The sequence below is a fragment of the Syngnathus acus genome, chromosome 1, assembly GCF_901709675.1.
Source record: "Syngnathus acus chromosome 1, fSynAcu1.2, whole genome shotgun sequence".
In the NCBI taxonomy this organism is placed as follows: domain Eukaryota; kingdom Metazoa; phylum Chordata; class Actinopteri; order Syngnathiformes; family Syngnathidae; genus Syngnathus; species Syngnathus acus.
The window spans coordinates 2401403-2408947 of NC_051087.1; positions in this window are offsets into that span (position 1 = coordinate 2401403).

Consider the following 7545-nt stretch of genomic DNA (forward strand, 5'->3'; position numbering starts at 1 on the left):
CGGCGCCGAGAACAAAGGTCCCTCCAGAGGCCCATTTGCCCTGCATGGCCTAATTGGGCTGCGTTGCGCCGTGGCCAATTGATGCGTCCTCTGCCGAGGACACTTGGAACCAGACCAGAACTAATACTAATTAATGCTCAGCTAACGACCCGTCGTAAAGAATGGTTCCGGTTTCTCTTTTTATGAGCTGCTCGGTGGAGAGCAACTATTTTCATCGTCGAATCATCTTTCACGCTATACTACAATTCAGGTCATTGCTACAATTATATTTTTGTTACGTGTTCCATGAGTGACTCTAGTCATCTGCTCTCCTGGAAAGAACCACTTCCAGGATTTCAACTTGACTTGGCATCATGAGCCACATCCCTTGACGATGCTAAGCAGTTGGCACCAGCTAGATGACTTGACTTTTCTGTTTTTTTAATCCCGCCAATGTTTACGTTTGCCCGTGATTTGAACTCGGCTTTACCTGCCTTTTATTCATTTACTGCACCGGCTTGAAAGTGGTCGTGCTCGACTCATTGGTCGTCTTTGCAAAGTGGAAAACAATAGGTCGCCAGTTTACAATTAGAAATTCCTCCAGGATTATTTTTTAATGAAGAATTCATAATCAAAGTAACACTTTTGAGACAAAACTTATTATGGGAAAAACGTTTTTAAATTAATATTATTTTTTAGAAATCAGAGTCTTGCCTAGGACTGAAGCGCATCCAAACAATATTACAGCAATGACCAAATACGTGCTTATTCAACCAAAACCGTTTGAGACCAAAAACAGCAGTTAGCCCCTTTGCCCCAGGCTCACCTTTTTTTTTTTTTGTCAAATATGCAATCAGCAGCCAAATGGGATATTTACTTTCAAATGACATCCCTGGCGATAACCTCGCCAAAGTGTTCTGTTAAAGCACTTTAATGAGCTTCCCGTGGCGTTTCCTCAGCTGCGGCGTTGGCATTTGGAACCGTACCACTTTAATGAAGACAAACTTGTCTGCCCTGCTCTAAAATTTTAAAATGGAGGGGGAAAAAACACCTATGGGACGTCTGGGAGATTCATTTAGCGCCTATTGATTAAAAAAAAAAAAAAAACTTTCCAGAGAGTGAGCATGTTGGAAAAGCCTTCGATTTTTCTCGCTAGGTAATAGTGTCCGTACTCACCAATGCGCAACTTCTATTTAAGTTGTATAATTGGCACTTTAATATTTTGTGGCTTATTTTAGAGATGGGGTGACCGCGTGGGCCGAGCGAAATTTGTTTGCAGATTTGTGCAAACTTTTCATCTTATAGCATTTCAAAATACTTAAAAAAATTATCTATTTTTTATGACCTAAACAACATTGGTTATTGATGAATTTTCTCTGCCATGATTCTTGTTTGGCATCTCTCATGCTGACATAAAATCAAATGCCCCGTCAGGAAAAAATTCAAAGTATGACCTCATTCAGTCACGTTTACTCGTTACCATCGCAGACCGCGAATGCGATCGTCATCACGTAAGCGCTTCACTGCTCGTTATGGCGACCGGGGCCACCCTGTGCCCTGCTGTGGCTTTTATTTTACAAGAGTGTGCATCCAGCTGCGCTTCAGGCCAGCGCTGGAAAAAGTCAACGACGAAGCATCGTTTAGAAAATGGAACACGGTCGCTGCTCGCCTCAAGAGGAACTGAACTGAAATGAACTGGCTGCGAGGTTTTAACGAAAAGCTGAGGTCTGGATTATCAAATGGTGTTCATGTGACCAAAGTAGAGTGCCGGATTTGGCCCGCGGGCCTTGAGTTTGGTACATTTCCAACCATAAAGATTGCATAAGCCTTCGGTCATAAATGTATATCTTAACACAACGTTTAAGTTTATGGCGCTAAAGTGAAAGTCGTACACGCGACCGAGTCCATTGGAGACGAGCGAGCGGCGAGCGCTTGTCTATTAGCGGCAGATTTAGGGCCGTCGCTCCGCAAGCGTAACGCGTCCAAGCGGCCATCAAAGTGAGAAAGTGCTCGTTGGCGCTGAGATAAAACCTGCTCGCCGTGAGATGGATGTGCCGCGCCGTCGCCTCAGCCCCGCCTTTTAGTTTCTTTGCGAGGTGGCTGAAGGTTTGGCTTCCGACGCTCCATTGCGTGTTGCTGGGTTCTGTGTTAAAGACCGCAATGGATAACGAATCTTCGAATCGCTGCGTGAAAAGATCGAATTACTGTGGAAATATGGTGGCAATCCCGTTTTTTCAGATTTCAAACTAAATTATAAGAAAATTACAATAAAAAATATAAAAGTGGGCGGCTCGGTGGTGCACTGGGTAGCACGTCCGCCTCACAGTTAGGAGGGTGCGGGTTCGATTCCACCTCCGGCCCTCCCTGTGTGGAGTTTGCATGTTCTCCCCGGGCCCGCGTGGGTTTTCTCCGGGCACTCCGGTTTCCTCCCACATCCCAAAAACATGCTTGGTAGGCTGATTGAGCGCTCCAAATTGTCCCTAGGTGTGAGTGCGAGTGCGAATGGTTGTTTGTCTCTGTGTGCCCTGCGATTGGCTGGCAACCGGTTCAGGGTGTCCCCCGCCTACTGCCCGATGACGCTGGGATAGGCTCCAGCACGCCCGCGACCCCCGTGGGGACTGAGCGGTACAGAAGATGGATGGATGGATGGAATATAAAAGTGTTAAAAGCCCGCTAATAAATTGTAGGATTCCGTTTTTTCGGTTGTAGTCACAATATCCCGTCTTGGCTGCTGAATAGCGCCACTGAGGTGGACAAGGGTACTGCAGGACAATTTGTCTGACACAACACAACGATTATCTTTCATCATTTGTCCCGGCAATCTTTGCCAAACTGTTCTGCAAAAATGTAAATGCAAACATGGCACCATAACGGGGACACTTACACCATCCCCCGAGTCGACAAAGTACAAATCCCCCCCTCCCACCCTCATGAATACGCATGTTCTCATGGTTTATGAGGCCAAACCGCAACCGCGCTCATTCATAAACATCCAGGTGTTGTTAAAAATAGCACACACACCAGGGAGTCGATCCTCACCAGCTTCTTGCTGTTGTGTTTGCGCGGGATGGTATGCAGCACAGTCAATACTATTTCCATTTTTCCAATTAGTTTGTTGTTGCGGGACTCGACTGTATATGTCTCGAATAAGTTGTTGTTGTTCTGCTGCAACTTCCTGAAAAGCGCGTGAAGACCCATGCTAAATATACAGTTTCTCAAAAAGTCATTTTATTGTGAGAATAAAGTTGTCAAGAAAATAAATTCAAATGCAATTTGATTATTGGCTTAAGTATAATCTAATTTCCTGGAAAAATACAACTTTCTCTGATTTAAAAGAATTGTTCTTGTAAAATGATGACCTTCCAGGAAAAACTTATTTACACTTAATCATATAAGTGACAATTCTCATATTATAAGTCAACATTGACTTTGAGTGTTTATGTATAAAAATTCCAGATGTCTAAAGTTTAATAATCATATGTAAGATAAAAGAATTGAAAGTGCAGTCCTATCGCTGATTGGATCTACAACGCATTTCATTGCCGTGTTTGTCTTTGAAAAGGGGAACTTGCAAAAGTTTGTCACTTTTATTTCCCGTTCCGACATCCTCTTAAAAAAAAAAAAAAATCAACCTCCTTCCTTTTGTTTCTGCCAGTGTGCACATTTGTCATCAGGCTACTTTTTTTTATCTGATAGAAATAGATTGTGTCCTCTGTTCTTATTTGTCAGTGCTCTGAGTTTCTCTCTCTGGAAGTGCCCACTCTGGGCAACCACTCGCTTTTCAATATGTGACCTATTTGACCCTTTATTTATTTATTTATTTATTTCACCAAAAAATTGGCTTGCTTTATAAATTCAGTTATACAGTTAGTTTTCATTATTATTATTATTTTTTACTGATTTCTTATTTTAGTTTGTATAGGTTTTTGTGTTAGTTTGCTTCGATTTGTACTTGTATGACTGCTAAGTTTATTAAAAGCACCTCAAATGCATTACATTCCAATCCTATTTCCTTTCATTTTAACAAACAATATTGTGCTGTGCTTCTTTTTGAGCTCTAAATAAGGGTCTTTTTATTTTTATTTTTTTTTCTCCCCCTAGCTTGAGGCAGAGAGCAGCATCTCTGCAGACACTCATCCATACATAAACATATGGTATATTCCCTCTGTCATTGAAATTCATGAGGAGAGGAGGGAAAGAAAAAAAAAAAACCCGGCCAATATTTCAAGAGCGGGCTCACAAGCGGCGGGCTATTTGTAAAAGCTGCTCAGATGAATACACATGAAACAAATGTTAACTCTGCTGACAGGCTATTAATAAAAAAGCCGCCGTGTTTGATTTAGAGCACAGGCCAGGGAATAAGGCCGAGGAGATAGCGGGGGATGGAAGCGGGCGAAGGGAGCTGATGCTTTATCTTGGGCTAACTCAAGGAAAACGACATTGTACCTACAGTGAGATATTTGGCGCCTTCAACCTGGGCTGCAGCAGATATGATGAAATTCCAACACTGTCCGAGGGTTAACGTGTCAAAGATTCCCGACGTACCGCATTTAACCGTAACATCACAATTGTTGTTTTATTTGCAAAAGTGGCCGAGACACCTAAGATGCCGCTTTGCCAGACGGACACCGACTTTTTTGCAGTGCAGCCTCGTAGTCGCAATTAAAGGAACGGAGGTATCCTCTGGCCTCCATGGGGGCTCATGTATGCGAGTGTGTGTATCGCCAAGATCTCTCTCGGGCAAAGGGTCCATCTTAGAAATTGGACAAATTAGGTGTCCTTCGACGGGCACTGCTTTTGTAACTTTGACTCAAGTCAAGGTAAATTCATTAAGCAAGTTTGGTGAGAGTACAGACTTGGCACAAGAAATGCATGGGGGACCCAATTATTATTCCTAGCCTCCAAACAGGATTTACTTTGCTCCATATATTTGATGCTACCGTATTGCTGTTTCGAGTCAATAGTCTTGAATGACGCCCTTTGCATGTTTTATCAACATTGACGACGCAGCAGCCATATTTGTTGTGCCCTACTTGCTCCTTGGAGATGGTATCATCACACCACAACTCATTGGAGTCATACCAAACCATTGCTTTTGATTGTATTACATCATTCGAACTCAATTCTAGATGATTTGCCAATTGTACGGTTCATTTGTTGACCACATCCAATATGGCGGACATCACTTGGCCATCCGGTTGGCAACTCCGATATAATTTGTTCTTCCTCACTTGGCGTACCGTAATTGGGCCTACTGTACTTGTCTAATTTAGCCAATCAGTGCACTCTAGTGCCCTCTATTGACCAGTTGTCACCGACCTTCGGATTTTGTTTTTCCAAATCTGCCATCACACTTAGTCTTTAGTCTTTACTCAGCCACTCCTTGTTCTCATCTTCCCGTTGAGTATTAATTATACTTGAGCACTGGAGGCCTACCAGATTCTTCACCAGACCTATTTTTTTTGTAGTCCCGCCACTGAGCCTCTTGTCTCCCACAGCAGCCTGGGGCTGATCTAGGATGTTCCGCTCGGTTTTCCATCGGGGAATTCGACGCAAGACTGTCTGCTGCAGTTTCGCTGCATTGCCTGTCGAACTTTTTATTCTTCTTTTTAACTCCTACGGCGGTCCTAACATGTCCAAATTGGGTGGACGCAACTTGACTCTCCTCACACTGCAGAAAGTTGCATTTTTAGCATTAGCATTTAGCATTTTTTGACAAAAGGGAAAGCAAAGGAAAGGGTTTGATTATTGTTGGTTGAAATAAAATATTCGTAAAAAGATCAAAATATAGAAGTTAGATTTTCAGAGGCACACGGAAGTGAGCTCCAAGTAACCTTTGGACTTTTCCTCCACTTTTCTTTCTTTTTTTGCGGAGAGAAGGTGAAGACTATGTCAGATTACAATAATTTTGACCAAAACCACTCAAAAAGTCAATTTGACCATGTAAATCAAAGTTCACATCCGCCCCATTTCCGTTTGCAAAGTGGCTTGCCACTATTTCAAATGTGGTAAAGTGCGAACATTTTCCATGAAGTGCTTTCAGTTCAGTCAGTTACGTTTTTTTTCTTTCCCCCTCCTCAGGAGTAAGTCAATAACTGCAATTTCTCTAGGTTCAAATGGTATCAGCGATTTAGTCTGAACTCAAGCCAAGTTAAATAATTACAATGAATACTTGTTTTTATTTTTTATAGCATTCTTCGCACGGTATGTATCAACTCCACTCGCTCAGTGTTTTGACGTAAAATTAATCAAGAGCAGTGAATGTGTGTTCACATGACAAATATTTGCTTATGCAATGGCCACTAATGAGAGAGGCCCTGTGTACTTTTAATGAGCTTCCCCTTTGTTTTCAGATCATTAGGACAGCGGAAGCTAAATTGGAATTGCTATGTATAAATAAACACAAGCGCAAGCATTGGGGTTTGTATGATATAAAATCTTTATAATCCAACAAAGAAAACTGGTTAACAAAAAAATTGTAATGGCCGTAATAATATTTAGAGAAAAAGTCATAATCCTAACAGATGCAATCTTGTGAGAAAATAATCGAAAACTAATTGAGCATTGAAAATTGTATTTTGGGGGAAATCGTCACTTCACAGGATTTAAAATAAATTATAGTTGAAAAGATTGCCTTTTAGTATGGCCTGCTTCCAAAATAAGTGGCAAGGTGTTTCTCAGTGAGACTGGCGTGAAAGCAAATTGGAAATACAATCTATTAAGGAGGGATGATGGATTCGGTGGTGTGCAACTCATGCATCAGATTTCACTATGCACTTATTCATTATTATTTCCACACAGGACAGCTGGGCCATAACTCTTTTACACACGAATGGAGAAAACAAAATCACACGCACACACACAAAAATAGAGATCAGGTCGGGCTTTAACGGATGGAGTGTAAATCTGCTGGGCTGTGTAGTTGTGGGTCACAATAGTACGACTATCAGTGTGTAACCTAGTTACAACAAAACAACATATAAAGGCAAAAGAATGGTGGACATTTTAAAAACACCAGAGATGAAGACAATTAATATTGAAATTAGAAATAAAAAGTCGTTTTCTATAGGTACTAAAAGAACATGAGACTTGGGAAAATTAGATTATAGAAAGTTACAAATTTCAATATTTTTATTTTAGTTATTTTGTTACAAACCTTGATCATAGCTATGGGAAATTTTTTTTTTTTTGGTCGCACGCACACACATGCATACCGTTATATGCGGTTATATATACCGGCTTGCTATCTAGTTAAAAAGATAGCTAGCTCAAGTGAACCAATCAGATGCCAGATTTACTAAACAGTACCTCGTTACTAGGTCAAAGTGACGTTTGATTTTTCTATCCTCTGATTGGTTGAGTAGAGACTGAAGCGGGAATTCTAATTACATTCAGAAGCTGTTGAGGAAGGAGGAGAACTTTCTTTCCGTTTCACCGTGACGGTGTTTTCACCAACCTGAGTTCAACGGTGGTCCACTGGCTGGTGAGGTTATTGGAAAAGTCAAGATTCAAGGATTCAAGATTCAGGAATTTTTATCGGCCATGTTTGAGCGTGCCAAACAAGGA